This window comes from Carassius gibelio, chromosome A14, assembly GCF_023724105.1.
Source record: "Carassius gibelio isolate Cgi1373 ecotype wild population from Czech Republic chromosome A14, carGib1.2-hapl.c, whole genome shotgun sequence".
Taxonomy (NCBI): domain Eukaryota; kingdom Metazoa; phylum Chordata; class Actinopteri; order Cypriniformes; family Cyprinidae; genus Carassius; species Carassius gibelio.
The window spans coordinates 18,318,835-18,336,219 of record NC_068384.1 but is presented as its reverse complement, the minus strand read 5'-3'; the positions used below and the strand labels follow the sequence as shown (position 1 = coordinate 18,336,219).

At 41.0% G+C, this 17,385-nt stretch overlaps 1 pseudogene; it reads left to right on the top strand.

Moving 5' to 3' along the window:
• Positions 1-9,054: 9,054 nt before the first annotated feature.
• LOC128027091 (uncharacterized) lies at positions 9,055-11,895 on the top strand (annotated as a pseudogene).
• The last annotated feature ends 5,490 nt before the right edge of the window (positions 11,896-17,385 follow it).

Here is a 17,385-nt window from a genome sequence, read left to right as displayed (position 1 = left end):
AAAAATATTAATACACTTATATATTAACCTTATTCAAAACTCAAAAGCACCCACACAACTGTACAAAATGAACATATTATAAACAAATAAAGAAAACTCTATATCCTTAACAATAATTAAATCCCTTTACTTAATATGATATAAAACAGTGCTTACCTAAGTCATGATACTGTCTGGAAAAAAAAGCCACCGAATGACTAAAAGACTTCTCGAAGACGAAGCAGGAGAGGTTGAACTGACCAGTTTGGAGCCACCTAAGCAGCTGTACAGAAGCACATATTGTAAACAAATACATTCTGACCTTACTGTTAATTATTCTCATAGCCTGCATAGAACATTACCTGCCAGAGCGATTGCACTGTCGAGGAAAAAAAAACTTGCATTCGTCTGACCCTTCTCAGGCAACTCGAAGACAAAGCATGAAAACTGAAATGACTAACTTGCCGCCACCTACACCGTTGTAAAGATGTGCATATTGTGAACAAATTTCATTTAAATCATGGCTTAAATTGATACACAAAGAACCACCACTTACCGGAGTGATAACCATGACGGACCAACGTTAACAAGGCGCCGCCTGTAGCAACTCTAAAGACACAGAAAACGCGAAGCAGCCACCACACTTCTGGCACGCAGCAGAGACGCCACGCAGCCAGTGTGTCACCGGCCTAAAACGGCGTACAAAAGCACACATTTTGAACTAACACATTTCAACTCTTATGGTAAATATTATATAAAGAACAGCACCTACCGGAGAGATTAATTTAAACTGTCAGGCAGAAAAAATAGGAAACTTTTTTTTTTCAGTGTAGGATACTCCAGTTCAAACTCAACGAAACTAATCATAGACCATTTTGTGGACATTAGAGAATTGAAAATTCTGCCTAAATAATAAATACATGTCTTACATAATTACATGGACCATACTCACTGCTGAGCACATGGGATGAAGAGAGCACGAGGGCAGAAGTTGCTTCTGGGATCCACATTACAGATTCCTTGGGTGATTCGGCAAGCTCGTTCTGTGGTTGATCAATGAGTTTGTATCGGCTCGGGTGCTGGAGGAGATTTACTTGGTGAAGTGGCTTCATAGGAGCACACTAGGGGATTGCATGAGTTCCAGAGAGCTTTGGCCCATTGCAAACCCCTTCCAGACAGTAGTGACATGATGAATGCGATCTTCATGAATCATTCACAAACTCTTAGGGTTGAAATTTAAAGTATAGTGAACACTGGAGTAAAAAAAACTGCTGCAGGTGGCTGCCTCACTGGAATAGGTCACAGGTTTGGCCATGAGCAGTGCTTTAAGTGGGCCGGTACGCACTGGTACTCAGTACCGCCACTTCAAAATATAGCTCTTGAGTGTACCGACACCTCTCCGTGCACCCAGAATGTGCTTTTAGAGTACCGATACGCTCATTTGGACATCTGTTTTAATAAAGGTTTTAATCTTTTGCCTGCGCTGCCGCTTTTTTCAGAGTGCCCTTCACAATGCAAGCTTCCTAATTCGTCCCACCGAGTGCAGAGACTACATTACCCTTACACCCTTGAGTTTTACAAGTGAAAAGCGCATGCATCGCTTTTGCCACTGTTAGTTAACAACTCTACCGTTGACGAATTTAGATATTCATTTATCTAATTAATCTATATGCACAAAGACAATATTTTTGTCCCCTTTTTGTTTTAAAGCTTGATGAAGAGAGCGCAAGTTGCTGCAGCTGCGAGGAGGACAGTGATGCACGTGTACAGGAGTGATTGACAGTTCGCGGCACTGTGTACAAAAAAAAAGTTTAAGCTCATTAGCGTTAGCATTACAGAAAGGTCTGATTTACGCACTGTTACAACAGTCATTGTTTTTTTTTGTTTTTTTTTACAATGACATTTGAGTTCATGATTTTAATGTTGTTGTTGTTTCTTGTGGCAGACTACAGAGTAATGACAAACGGTTGATCTTTGAATAAAAATTTGTTTAGTTAAGGTTTGAAATTCATTATCTTTTATTATAGGCTACAAAATCTAATATCATAAGCCCCCCATCCCGTCACCCAAGACCGCAGACACCCCCCTTACCCCCCGTCCCGAATTTAAGCCAATCTCATCTGGTCACCCTATTCTAAGGGTATTTTTTCCAAATCCTTTTGCACATATAGGATATAATAGAGTACCGGCACCTCTTTTGGGCCCCTTAAAGCACTGGCCATGAGACATGGTATGACAGGAGGAGGCTGTGGAGTGCTTGAAATGGTTTAGTGCAGGGATCTGGGGTGAGTGGTCTCTGTGCCTCCATAACAGACTACAATCCGTAAATTTTCACCTTTTTTGTAGGACTAGTCTTCTGTCATGGCTGTATAAAGAGGCATACACAGGATTCATGATTCAGAGCTTCTTTATTTTCACAAACTCAAGCAGAGCTTTAAACAGAAAGATGGAGCAAGATGGCGGGAGACACAGAGCCACGGGGTCCAGAGGGATATTGAGAGGCAAGAGGTAGGTATGTTACCTTGAGACCAGTAAGTGAGAAGTTGAAGTGAGTGAACAGATATAGTGCTATGGTAACTGACATCAGATTTTCATTATTCAATTAGTAATCACAATTAGGATGTTGTGACTGGTGAATCTGTGACAGTACCCCCTCCCCTGTAGGCACCTCCTGGCGCCCGAGACAGATGGGCAAGGATGCCTCTTGGAGGAGTTGGCTGGTGTGGCTTTTCTGGCTGGTGAATCTAGAATAAACATAACATATAACATATAACAAAATAACATATAACATTTTGAAAATGGATATTTTTCTAACAAAAATGTATTGATTCACTAAAGAAGACCTTTGTTCACCCCCCGGAGCCATGTGACACACTTTTTTTTCAATTATATAAAACTTATCAAGGACCGATGGAGTGCAACACCCACTAAGTTGCATCAAACGGCTTGAAAGATTAAAGGCAATTTCAGTAATAGGCAATTTCAATAATAACTCCAAACCAAATTCATCATAAAAAAGAAAGTTAAATACACCTATGACTTCAAGGTGAGTAATTTATGGCTTCATTTTTATTGTTAGCTAAACTAACCCTTTAAATACATATTCCTGATTATACTCACATTAAGTAATGTTTATACCTGATTATACATACAGTACTTTAAAGTAACATTTTCAGTGCAGGACTTTTACTTGTATCAGAGTATTTTTACAGTGTGGTATTAGTGCTTTATCGATTATTAGCTAAAGGATTTTAATACTTTGTCCACATCAATACTTAATTAGGATAGCCTATGTTCGTTATTCCATCCAACAAAAGAACAAATTGATAGCTTGGGAGGCATTCTTGTCTACATCTGCTCCGGCGGTGAAACAATGGCGGACAGATGACAGTTCACTCAGTTTAAGGGAAGACGCCAGTCCAGTCTGTGCTAAAATGCTACTGTCAATCAAACAGTCATGGGAGGGGGCCTGTCTGTGTGATGTTGCAAAGATTGGCATCTGTGATTGGCTCGATTTAAGAAAGGGGAAAATAATTTAATGATATTCAAAAAAAAAAAAAAAAAAAACATTGGGTGGATTTATTATTATATGGTGGTTGTATACACACACTGCCAACACACATTTCAGTTCAAACAGCTTGTAAAGGTGTATGTCGCATCCGATGACCCCTTCAAAGAACCTTAGAAATTGCATAAAAGGGGCACATTAACAAACACAATTACAGCTTCTGCAGGTTTTATGTGCCAATACTGTAAGCCTTTTCATAAGAGAACATTATGACTTAACTGACAAGTGGGAAATATTTACAGCAAGACTTTCATGCTTATTGAAGCATTTTGTTCAGCCTATTAGCTGACATACAGTAGTTTTTGTTGTCAGAAGAGGTGTATTAAGAAGACACACTAGCTAGTGTCCCAACTCAGAGACTAGATCCTTCAAATACTGCATTTAAAGAATGAATGTATCATAGTGGTGTGATAAAGGCTGACAAGCTACAGTGTATACAATGACTTTATCCTTCACATCCCAAACTACTCTTAAGATACATAGCGTGCCAATGACGACAGGATTTTCCTGAGAGAAAATAGTATTCCATAGTATTTGGGTTCATCTTATTTGAATTTCTAAAAATTGGGTATGCAGTGCATGGTGTGCTGCAGGAAGGGTCAGATTTTGCTGAAACATTCTGTGAAAATCTTCAATAAAACATTATAAATAATCATAGATATAATAATTTATTTAACCTTTATTTAGTATTTAAAAAATATTTAACCCTGCTGTAATCTGCAGCTGTTCATAGCAAGAATTTCTGTTTTTATTTTCTTCATACAAGGTTATCATATGACTTAGAAAGAGTTCATATCTACATCATATCTAGAGGAATCACACAAATGACCTATTTTGAATTCTGAATGTATCTGTGATGTCAAAGGGCGAGCAGTTTATATGTACTTACTTGATAACAGTGATGGAGTACTCGAGGCCTGGACTCGGACTCGAGTCCGTCTCGAGTCACTTTTCTTTGGACTCGAGTCCGACTCGAGACTCCATTCTCTGGACTCGTGACTCGACTTGGACTCGTGGACTGATGACTCGTACTTGGACTCGGACTCGAGGATATATAAAATCAGACTTGAACATTCATTACGTTGTTTTTGACTAAAAATGTTATAAACTTAAAAATGATATATTTCGTGCCCAAGACTGGCCGGGATCTATTCTTTTCCCTCACAGACACTGCTACCGCTCGCTCTCTTTGCTTGACAACACACTCACTGACGTCACTCACTTTACTTTCACTTTACATACTGCGCGCCTACAGTACATTGGACATAACGAACTTGAGCGTGCAAAAGACGCGATATTTGAACGGCCCTTATACGTTGCTTTCTGACCATGCGCGTGCCGTCACACACACATTCACTTGAAAACATACAAACGCACTCACGCTAAATCACTCGGTCACTCACACACAAAGGCTCTCTCTCACACACACACACACACACACACACACACACACTCACACTCTGTCTCTCTCTCACACACACTCACTGTAATATGCACGTTTTCACCGAGTGTATTTCTGTAATACAGTGTTAAAGGATTAATTCACACACAAATGAAAATTTCCTAATCATTTACTCCTTCCAATGCCATCCAGGATATCCATGGCGTTTTTCTTAAATTATGTTTTTTTTTAAGGAAAACATTTCATGATGTTTTTTTCATATAATGGACTTCACTGCCTACCAACTCAGTTGGTTGCTATTGTTTCCTCAAAAAAAAAAAAAAAAAAAAAAAAAAAAATTCCAATTGGGGACTCTAGACTCGACTCAGACTCGAACTCTGGTAATGGTGACTCGACTTGGACTCGACTCGGACTCTTCTTTGGTGACTCGGACTTGGACTCGGACTCAAACACTGAGACTTGAGACTCGACTTGGACTCTGGTGACTCGACTACAACACTGCTTGATAATATATATATATTTTTTTACATTTTAAATAGCAATTATATATATATATGCTTTAGCAAACATAATTTTTAAAAAGTCCCTCAGACTATTGTTTTTTGCTTGCAATAGGAGAAATTTTCCCCATAACTAGCTTTGCTGGCACCTGGAGATCACTGCAGATAAAAAAAAAAAAAAAAAAAAAAAAACATTTTGTGGCCACAGTCACCTGTTTATTTTTTATTTTTATTTTTTTGCAATTTGCAATTTGCAATGTGAAAAAAAAAAAACTACAAATCAATGAAAAAAAAGCAGACAACCCTTGGTCTCTTTAATTGCACAGTCATGGAATGTGGTTAGCCACACCACAAAATTTTGGTAGCTTCAAAACAGCTTCTCTCAGCAGGTGTTAAAAATGTGTTTTGTCTATTTAAACAACAGCCGTGTGTGATTTCCAACTGGGGGATTTCATTTTTTCAACTGGCCACAAAAAACACCTTATGAATACGTTCACAACACACAGAACATAAACAACCACCAAACATCATAATCAGATTAGAGTCTGACCAATGGAAGATGAGATGCTCTGATGGGATATTATTTGTGCAGATACTGAGTCAGTACAAGAGTACAGATATGAGAGGATCAGGGTAAAATCAAACCACATTAGTCCTTTAAATTCAAAAACAGGACATGTTCAGAACAAGTGCAGGCGGTGACTGGACATGTATGGGTGAAATACTTCACCAGCTTTTGAAAGGTGAATGATGAACTATGAAGCTTTGCAATGACCGAAGAAAAATTACATCAACAGGTTGAGCACATTTTATTAGGTCACTGTTCATTAGTCATCCGGAGAGAAGTATGAGTTATTTTGACTAACTATCTGGACACTTTTCCTCTACAGGTGTGATCCTTCCATTAAACTCTAAAGGTCACTGTAGTCTGATTTTACCACACTTCACCCACCATTAACTAACAACAAACTAACTAACCAAAAAAATATTTCTCCCTATCCATCCATCCATTCCATCATGGAAAAAGTATTCTCTTCTCTGCAAAAATCACTAAAATTAGAGTTTCAGATGCCAATATTAGACTTTACTCCTTGAGACAACAAAACCCAGATGCCATATGTACATATGTCTAAGAGAAGCACCTAGGGCAATCCTACATACCGCAAATACAGCTCTACAGTATATTGCTCAAGCTGTACATAGATAGTATCCAAAACAAAACTGGGGGTGGGGGCTGAACAGCATTGAGCCAGTGGGTATGTGACGGAGGATGAGGGAACTTCCAGTTCAGTAGAATTAAACACCTAGCCAAAAGGGTTAAAAGGCTACGAAGTCTGAAAAATGTGAAGCCAAAAAGAAGCCAGGTGGGAGAACTCAGAATAAACCTGTGTAACGGCCTTTAGAGCAGTTACTTTGGTTTTTGAACAATAGTACCACTACCATGCTCTAGGGGCTCTCCAGACGATTCTTTTTTTGGATAAATGGCAGGAAGAAGTAGAGTAGGAGTATTGTTTGGTTGGAGGGAAGCATGGCCTTCTGCTAACCTTATGTATAGAGTCCGGGTTGAGAAACTGTGGTTTTAAGCTCATCCAAGACTTCTCATAGATACCTCATCTACAGATTTATCCTTCTTATTCTAGTTCATGCTTCCATCCTATGCTGTACTGGTTCTTAATGAATACTAATTAGTCATGCCAGTATCATCATTTGATGACTTGGATCAACTGAGATTTGAGATGGTTGAGGGTTACAAGGACACCATTATTGCAATGTAAGCTGAACTGAAGCCTGGATTGACTGAAGTTAGAATCTGAAACGAACTACTGGACTTTTTTGCTTTCTTTTTATCTGACAAATCCCCTATCTTCATCTGCACTTGTATGGACAATGACCAGATATGTTTGTTACCATTTATCCTTTTTCACTATGTCAACTCAGAAACCATGCATACATATCTTCAATTGTTGATTCACTGTTTTGTGGGACATATTTAAAATAAACATTTATGCAATTACTTAGGTGTTTGTACTTGGTTTGTGTTTCTGAGTCTGGTTAATTCCATAATAGTCGATGAAGTCCTCCCTTATAAATTTATTTGTGATGAGTCCTTCTGAGAGTTCTCGGTTGGAAGGTTACACCTGTAATTTGACAAGGTTGAATATTGACAGAGGTAATAGAGCATCACAGTCCCGCCCACAGCCCGAGAGAGCTCTGGTGCCGGAAGTAAATTTCCCATTCATTTCTCCAATTGACTTTTGGAAAAATCCATATCTAAAGAGTTTTAGAGCATGTGTGAGGATAACCCGCAACAGCTGAACTCATAAGCATATAACATATAATTTCGAGTGAAAAAATTAAGAGAAAATCCAAAAAAAGTCAAAGGTACAAGACTGTGTACATATTTTCATTTCGAGCGCAGGAACTACTCTTCCCATAAACCAACGCGCCCCATTGAATTAGACTGAATCCACAACTGCGAACGAGGCAACGAGCCTTTTGAGCGACTTCCAAATCTGATGACGGCCGCTTTTTCCTCCAGTGAATTTTATTTTATATAGTGAATTTACAATCGTGTAAATAAATAGTGTGTTATATAGGTATTGTGTATTGATTTTTAAATTTATCATCGTGTATTTTATATATTGTGTGCGTGTGTGAAAGTGGTTAACAATAACGTCAGTAACATGGTGCAGTGCTTTGTACCTGACTGCAATCACAGCTCAGTCGTCAACACGTCGTTGCCATTACACAAATGTTCAGTAAATGCACAAAAAGGTATGCCTAGGCTAAATATTGTTTTGACAGTGGCATTATAAAATGCTTGATATGACTCATACCATATGAGGGCTACAGTAGCCTAGCTAAGTTACCAACCTCCCTGCAAAACTCTCATGGCAGCCAAGGAGATCATGATTGCACTGATAAGTCTACCGTGCAAAAACGCAACACAGGTTTTTATTTTATTTAATTTTTTTATTAATGATCTTCAGTCTTCACGGACCTTCGCGGGGTTTAACCAGACGGTTACACGAGCTCCACCTTGTCAGTGTTTTGGTTGTTATGTTCTGTTTTGACCTCTAGGGGTCCTCATGATGCTCTCATGACCAGCTTACTCTGCTTGTAATAAGTGTTATTAGAGTCACCTGTGTCTCGTTCAGCTGTGTGTATTTAAGTAACTTTGTCTAATAGCTTCTTTGCTTGGTGTTTAGTTGTTCTGAAGCCAGTTGCCTGAGTAAGTATTCTCTGTGTCTGGGATGTTTTTTAGTTTTTCTCTTGCCTGTGGATTATTCCTTCTCTAGTATTTTTGTGGACCTTCTCTTGTGGAGTTTTTGCTTCAAGATCTTTTTGAATTTTTTTATTATTTCTTGTGGAATTCCCATTTGGACAGTTTTTGTTTTTGAGAAACTTTTTTGCTGTTTTTGCTCCAACTGTGGATTTTTTGTTGCTTGAACTTTTATTAAAGATTTTTCTCTGCATCTCAACTTCTCCAAAGTGTGTCTTACTGTTGGGTTCACCATTCTCAAGTGGCTCAAGGACCGTGAGTCTGACTCTCACGCCGGAGACCTGAGTTCTAGTCCCGGCTCTAACAGAAACACCAAGCCAACATGCACCCAGAGACGCCCAGCACACAAGAGCTACTCACTAATGTGGCTCAGCATGAGGCCTCAGTCCAACGTCATGAAGCAGTGCTAGTCCAGCAGGAGGCCTTGATGGTTAAGCATTCACAATTATTGTCTGATATCATGACCACTGTCCGTCAGATCTTCGATCGTCTGCCCCCTACTCGAGCCATGGCCTCAACTGCAGATTCTGTTCCACTTCCGGGTCCTCAAACGTCAGCTCCCCTTGTAGAACCCCGCCTACCTCCACCACAACGGTTCTCTGGAGATCCCAGTGCCTGCTGTGGATTCCTCACTCAGTGTTCCCTCACATTTGAGCTACAGCCCTCATCCTTTCCTTCAGATAGGGCCAAGTTTGCATATGTCATCACACTCCTTTCTGGCAAGGCCCTCTCCTGGGCAACAGCTGTTTGGAATGCCCAGAGCCCTTTCTGTTCAAGTTATTCTGAATTTGAAGAGGAATTCAAACAAGTTTTTGATCATCCCATCAGTGGCCGAGAAGCATCTAAACGTTTGTTGTCTCTCCAACAGGGTACCCGCAGTGCTGCAGAATATGCCATCCACTTTCGTACCATTGCAGCAGGGAGTGGCTGGAACAATGAATCCCTCATGGTATGCTTCCAGAACGGTCTTTCTGAGACACTTCAAGATGAACTTGCTAAACGAGAGCCTACCCACAATCTTGAGAGACTCATTGACCTGGCAGTGCGGCTGTATAATCGTCTGAGGGAGAGGAATTTGAGTCGACGGTCTGTTCTTACACCCCCTGTCACTTCCCTTCCCACAGAAAAGTTACCTCCATTCCAAGGATATCCCGAACCTATGCAGTTGGGGGGTACTCGGATCTCCCCATCAGAACGTCATCGCCGCATGAGGGAGCGGTGTTGCCTATACTGTGGAATGCCTGGACATTTCCGTTCTGCCTGCCCAGAGCTCTCCGGAAAGGCTCGGTCCCGTACAGGCAAGGAAGGACTGTAACGGGAATTACTCACATTGCCCCACCTTCCAATTCAGGATTGTTTCCCCCATCACACTCACTTGGGGAAATCATAAGCATCAACTCAAAGCCTTGGTGGACTTTATGGACCTCTCTCTTGCTAGGAGTCTCCAGATCCCCCATAATCACTCGCTACCCCTCTGACAGTTACTGCTCTGGATGGAAGGCCTCTGGGTCCAGGCAAAGTAACACTTCTTACCTCTCTCCTTCGCCTCTCTGTTCGCCAACACCAGGAGGAGTTGTGTTTTCATCTGATACAGTCTCCAGAATTCCCGGTTATCCTTGGTCACCCCTGGCTTCTTCACCATAACCCTCATCTTGACTGGTCCACTGGCACTGTCCTCAGTTGGGGTCCCACTTGTCATGTTACCTGTTTTGTCCAGAGTTCCCCTGACCCTATTCTCGAGTCTCAAGATCCCCTAGACCTTTCTCAAGTCCCCTCCCAGTACCATGACCTCAAGGCAGTCTTCAATAAAAAGAAAGCCACCTCTTTACCACCACACCGTCCCTATGACTGCGCCATTGACCTGCTTCCAGGTACCTGTCCCCCCAGAGGCCGCATCTTTTCCTTGTCTTCTCTCGAGCGTGCTGCCATGGACAACTACATTGAGGAGGACCTCACAGCAGGGATTATTCGTCAATCCACATCTCCGGCTGGAGCTGTTTTTTTCTTTGTGGGAAGAAAGGATGGGGGTCTTCGGCCCTGCATAGATTACAGAGGCCTCAACAAAATCACCATCCGTAATCGTTATCCATTGCCTCTTATGGCTACAGCCTTTGAATTACTGCAGGGAGCTTCCATATTTACCAAACTTGACTTGCGCAACGATTACCATCTTGTACGCATTAGACAAGGGGATGAGTGGAAGACCGCATTTAACACGCCCACTGGGCACTATGAGTACCTAGTCATGCCCTTTGGCCTCACCAATGCTCCTGCAGTTTTCCAGGCTCTGATTAATGATGTCCTTCGAGACATGCTCAATCAGTTTGTATTCGTCTACTTGGACGATATTCTAATTCAATGAACACATGGGACATGTCAGGAAAGTTCTCCAATGCCTCCTTGATAAACATCTTTTTGTGAAACCTGAAAAGTGTGAATTCCATATGACCCAAGTACAGTTCCTGGGATTCATCATTAAGCCTGGCCATATTCAAATGGATACCCAGAAAGTTCAAGCAGTCACGGATTGGCCCACTCCTGTGTCAGTGAAAGAGGTGCAACGATTCCTTGGCTTCGCCAACTTTTACCGCAAATTCATTTTGAACTTCAGCTCTGTGTTGGCCTCCTGTATCAGCTCTCACTAAACGGAATAATGCTGGGTTTTGTTGGAGCCCTGAAGCAGAGTCAGCCTTCAATGAACACAAACTCCGCTTTACATCAGCACCCATTCTTAATCTCCCAGACCCAGACAAACACTTTGTGGTAGAGGTGGATGCTTCGGATGTGGGTGTTGGAGCAGTGCTTTCCCAGAGGGGGGAGGATAACCGACTTCATCCCTGTGCATTCCTTCCACACAGTCTTACACCCACAGAAAGGAATTACCATGTGGGAGACCGTGAGTTACTGGCTGTTAAACTGGCACTTGAAGAGTGGCGACATTGGCTTGAGGGGGCCAAACACCCATTTCAAGTACTCACCGACCACAAGAATCTAGAGTACATTCAGCAGGCCAAGCGACTCAAACCTCGTCAGGCACGCTGGTCTCTATTTTTCAACCGGTTTCAGTTCATCCTGTCCTACCGCCCCGGTTCGAAAAATCTTAAACCTGATGCCCTGTCTCGAGTATACGCAAGCAGTAACCAAGAAGATCCTATCACACCCATTATCCCAAGCTCCAAGATAGTGGCCCCTGTAAGATGGGAACTTGAAAATACAGTAAGACAAGCCCAGGCCCGGGAACCAGACCCAGGAGGAGGGCCAGACAACCGGTTGTTTGTCCCTAAAGCTGTTCGCTCACAGGTTCTCCAGTGGGGTCACTCCTCTCGCCTGACCTGCCATCCAGGTACCACTCGCACCATTGAATTCCTCCATAGACATTTTTGGTGGCCGACCATCAATGAGGATACCAAGTCCTTTGTTAACGCCTGTCCCGTATGCAATCAGGGGAAGGTCTCCCATCGTTCACCTCAAGGGTTGCTCCATCCTCTCTCTATACCTCAAAGACCTTGGTCTCACCTCTCCATGGATTTCATTACCGGACTCCCGCCGTCCCAAGGTAACACCATCATTATGGTTGTTGTTGACAGATTTTCTAAGGCTGGCAGATTCATTCCTTTGCCCAAATTGCCCACTGCTAAAGAGACTGCAGAGTTGATCATTAACCATGTTTTCAGAGTTTTTGGCATCCCACAGGACATTGTTTCTGATCGAGGCCCTCAGTTCTGCTCTCGGTTCTGTCAACTTTTGGGGGCAAGTGGGAGCTTATCTTCTGGATTCCATCCTAAGTCCAATGGCCAAACTGAGAGGTTGAACCAGGATCTGGAAACTACTCTGAGGTGCATGGCTACCAACAATCCCATCTTCTTGGTCATCCTTCATTATGTGGGCGGAGTACGCCCACAACACTCTACGCTCCTCGGCCACAGGCATGTCTCCCTTTGAATGTCAGTTTGGTTATGCCCCTCCACTGTTCCCGGACCAAGAAGTTGAAGTTGGAGTTCCCTCCGCTCAACAGTTCATCTGACGTTGTCGTTTGACCTTGAAGAAGGCTCGGCACAAGCTTCTTAGAGTCTATCAGCAGTACCAGCGACAGGCTAACCGTAGGCGCAGACCTGCCCCCACTCTGCGTCCTGGACAAAGAGTGTGGCTCTCCACAAAGAACCTTCCCTTACGAGTAGAGTCCCGCAAACTCTCGCAGCGATTCATTGGACCTTTCAAGATTGCAAGGAAAGTTAACCCTGTGGGAGGAACGTCAGGAGCCGTTCCTAGAGGGGGGGGGGGGGGTCCTGTCAGTGTTTTGCTTATGTTCTGTTTTGACCTCTAGGGGTCCTCATGATGCTCTCATGACCAGCTTACTCTGCTTGTAATAAGTGTTATTAGAGTCACCTGTGTCTCGTTCAGCTGTGTGTATTTAAGTAACTTTGTCTCATAGCTTCTTTGCTCGGTGTTTAGTTGTTCTGAAGCCAGTTGCCTGAGTAAGTGTTCTCTGTATCTGGGATGTTTTTTAGTTTTTCTCTTGCCTGTGGATTATTCCTTCTCTAGTATTTTTGTGGACCTTCTCTTGTGGAGTTTTTGCTTCAAGATCTTTTTGAATTTTTGTATTATTTCTTGTGGAATTCCCATTTGGACAGTTTTTGTTTTTGAGAAACTCTTTTGCTGTTTTTGCTCCAACTGTGGATTTTTTGTTGCTTGAACTTTTATTAAAGATTTTTCTCTGCATCTCAACTTCTCCAAAGTGCGTCTTACTGTTGGGTTCACCATTCTCAATTGGCTCAAGGACTGTGAGTCTGACTCTCACATCGGAGACCCGAGTTCTAGTCCCGGCTCTGACACACCTACTGTCTATGGCTCCACCAATCAGATGCAACACTGTGGGATTGTTCAGGATTGTGGGTAATGAAGTACTTAGCCAAGACATCGTGAATAAAAGGCATTTATATCAAAACAAGGTTATTGCCCCCTGATCCTTTTGCGTTTATATGAGCACACACTATCGCTTAATACAGCCGTAGCTGGTTTTAAGTCTACCATGTATGGTTACGTTTTTATGGCTTATACCCCAAATGTCAATGCAGAAATTGCATTGAATTTTTACTTCCGGCACCAGCTGTGGGCGGAACTGTGATGCTCTATGGCTTACAATGAAACAAAATTTTGCCTTCAAAAAGTAGACAGGACAGGACAGGACAGGACCAGAACATATGGATTAAAGTAGTTGGGCCAGAATGACACCTTTCACACTCAGGGTGAATGGAGGGGTTAATGCGAGCTAGTCTGTTCTTTGACCAATGGGCCCTGTGTACCACCTTGCACTATATAAGCCAGTGACGTGTTAAGAGAGATCATCAGAGATCAATCTTTCATTCTTTCAATCCATCTATCTATCTATCTATCTATCTATCTATCTAGGATGGAATCAGAGCTTTTCATCATTATTCATGTTTCGATCATCATTATGATTCAGCAACACCTTTGTGGAATCAAGTCAAACTGATTCTCCCTCTTGCTCTAATCATGACATTTTTCCATAGCTCAGGTAATTTGCACTGACGCATGTGTGTGGGCTTTTGAGAAGAACTTATATATGAATGAGTATTATCATCTATCATCTAGCTCCACAGTGGTTATCTTGATCACATCTGATCATGCCTGTCCCTGCAGGCCTGGGCCCCTGACTGAAGTGCTTAAACCACTTCAGGATGTTTTATCTGTGGGAAATTCCTGCCAACCTAATTATTGTATATATGTAAAAATGTATATGTGCAACACATTACCTTTTACCAGCCACTTCTATCCAAAGCAATGCATTCAAAGAGTACATTCACAAAAGAAATAAGATGGCCAGTTTGATTACGATTAGATTTTTAGTTTTTCTCAGTTGCTTTGGTGCATTTCTCAAATCAGAAAGGAAATTCTCAAAGCTACTTGTACAACCTCCACATCATCTAGTCATTTGTACACATCATAAAACCAATTGCGATTGATTATGAACATTTATCTGCGGTTTCCTACATTATCAGTTGCTAATGATACATTATGTTGGTCAAAATGTATTATATAATTTTCTGTGCATTTGTCTTACCCCTAAAAACATCAAATTCTAGTCATCGTATAAGTCATTAAATGCAAAATTGGTCAAATAGTTGTCATAAACTGTCAAGCTCATTTTTTACACATTATTATTAGAGTTTCAGTAAATTTGGATTGAATTGTGAATCATGACTTTCACTAATGAAGAGAATGTAGATCAACTAATGATAAACCATTTCTTTGAAATAGCTCAAAGGTATGAATCTCATGAATCTTCAGTTGGAAAGCTTATACTGTATAGACAGAAGACAACACGAGTTACAAATTCGGACAATGGACTTTCCTATTTATTTTATTTTCATCTTTGTGTCCATATTTCTTTATTGTAAAAATTGTAACTGGGAACTCTAGCCAGTCTCTTTCAATCAATATCTCACATACAGTAATGTGTAAACTTGCACTTTTGAAATTGATATATGGCCTATTTGGAAGAAAATTATCGTACATGAATCAAAAGAGTTATTTATCTATTCTAAACCAACATTTTGACATAACCTGCAAACCACAATAGATAACTAGGCGTATGGTTGGAAATAATTCTGAAATTATCATACATTACGGGATTTTTTTCATTGTTGATCGTACATCGTACAGAGGTAAAAATGATCGTACAAATACGATAATTATCATACGTCTGGCAGCACTGTTTCCCATTCAGCCCTACATATGGAGAGTCTTGTGTTTAAAGGGCAGATGTGAGCTCTAGATGTTTTAAACTGCCCAGGTTTGTTTACCACATGCTGCACTCGTGTGAAAGGGCATTAAGAGCACACGCTCTGGAGACTCCATCGTTAAGGAATACAAAAAATCTTCTGAACACAATTTAAGATATTTTGGATGAAAACTAGGAGGTTTGTGACTGTCACATAGACTGCCAAGTAAATTCCACTGTCAAGGTCCAGAAAAGTATGAACTACAAATCTGAGATATACTCAGGTGACGTACACTCCACTGTATCAGCCACACCACAAGGATATGTTTTTTATGTGTATTTACGCCTTGGTTTGAAAGCAAACAGTGCATCAGGGCAGCGCGACTGACACAGAAGAGCATACGCTGCCTGTGTACTGCTCAGATTTGCCAAAATGGCACTACCCTGATTTGGAGAGACACAGAGGAGTCAATTTTTTTATAAATTCATTATTTGGATTTTTTTCATGTACAAAAAGTATTCTCGTCGCTTCATAATGTTATGGTTGAATCACTGATGGCAGTTGGACTATTCTGACGATGCTATTCATACTTTCCTGGACCTTGACAGTGTTATTTATTTGGTAATCTATGTGACAGTCACAAGCCTCCCGGTTTTCATCCAAAATATCTTAAATTGTGTTCCGAAGATGAATGAAGCTTTTACGGGTTTGACATGGGGGTAAGTGATTAATGACCAAAATTTTATTTTGGGGTGGAGTAACCCTTTTACAACAAAGTGTAGACGTACATATGATGTAAGTAAGAGATTCATTGACACTGTAAACAGCTTCATTGATAATAACGGGAATAATTAGTAGCTTATGCTGTTTTAGCAAAGTTCGGGAGGAGCAAGTTGAGATAATGAACCAATTGGTTGAGCTTGTTTAGATAATCAAATCTATTAGCATGGTAGTAAGTATTTATACAGCCAACTTCCATTTATCCTGCAACAGTTTTCTGCCATTTGTTTTTATATATATATATATATATAGATTTTATTATGATCTAATATTGTGAAGGCGTAGCTCATGAATAATAATAAGACCTCACATTCTAATTTATCTCATTTAAAGATGAGAGTCAGCGAGTGCATGCACTGAACAAAACTTTTCCCATCTAATAAAATCAAGTAGTTCTTCCAGAGTTTGGGAGACAGATGTTTCTAAACAGGTGAACATTCTGCTGATTCACTAAAACTAACAGCTATAAACTCACATCAAAGGGTTCCCATCATCGTTACAGGAACATTTTTCCAGAACCATTTCGTTTTAACCATTTAACTGTTTATTTGTTTTACAGCGTGTGAATACCTTCCTGTAACAAGACACGGTATATTTAGAAGTTGCTAACACATTTGTTTTTATGCCCAACCATTGATGTTCTCCAAACTCATACAGGAAATAATAAACTTAACATGACATGACGTGGGCAGGATGCATTTAAAGCGGCAGTAGGGAACTTTTGACGCTCTAGCGGTTAATAAACAGAACTGCTTGCGTCTTGCGGAAGAACATCGTAGCCGGAACTACTTCTCTCTGTTTATGTCCATGAAGAATCACAAAGGTACTGGGTTACTCCGCCGCGGTATCCCCAAAGCAATCTAAAATATTCTGAATATAAACACTTATTATAGGTGCACCCTAGTGATTCAGGACAAGCCAAAAACATGGTTTGGAAAATGGATTCATGGTGTACTCGCTTATTATATAAATTTTTCTACATTTTTAACACAAACAAAGTTACGGACCGCAGCTCTGATTGGTTGATTTTTACCAGGAGCGCATGACTTTCTGCAAATGGCAATAGGACCACTGGGAGGAGCCAGAGGAGCTTGATTTTTTTCACAGATTATCTGTCTCATATTCTACTG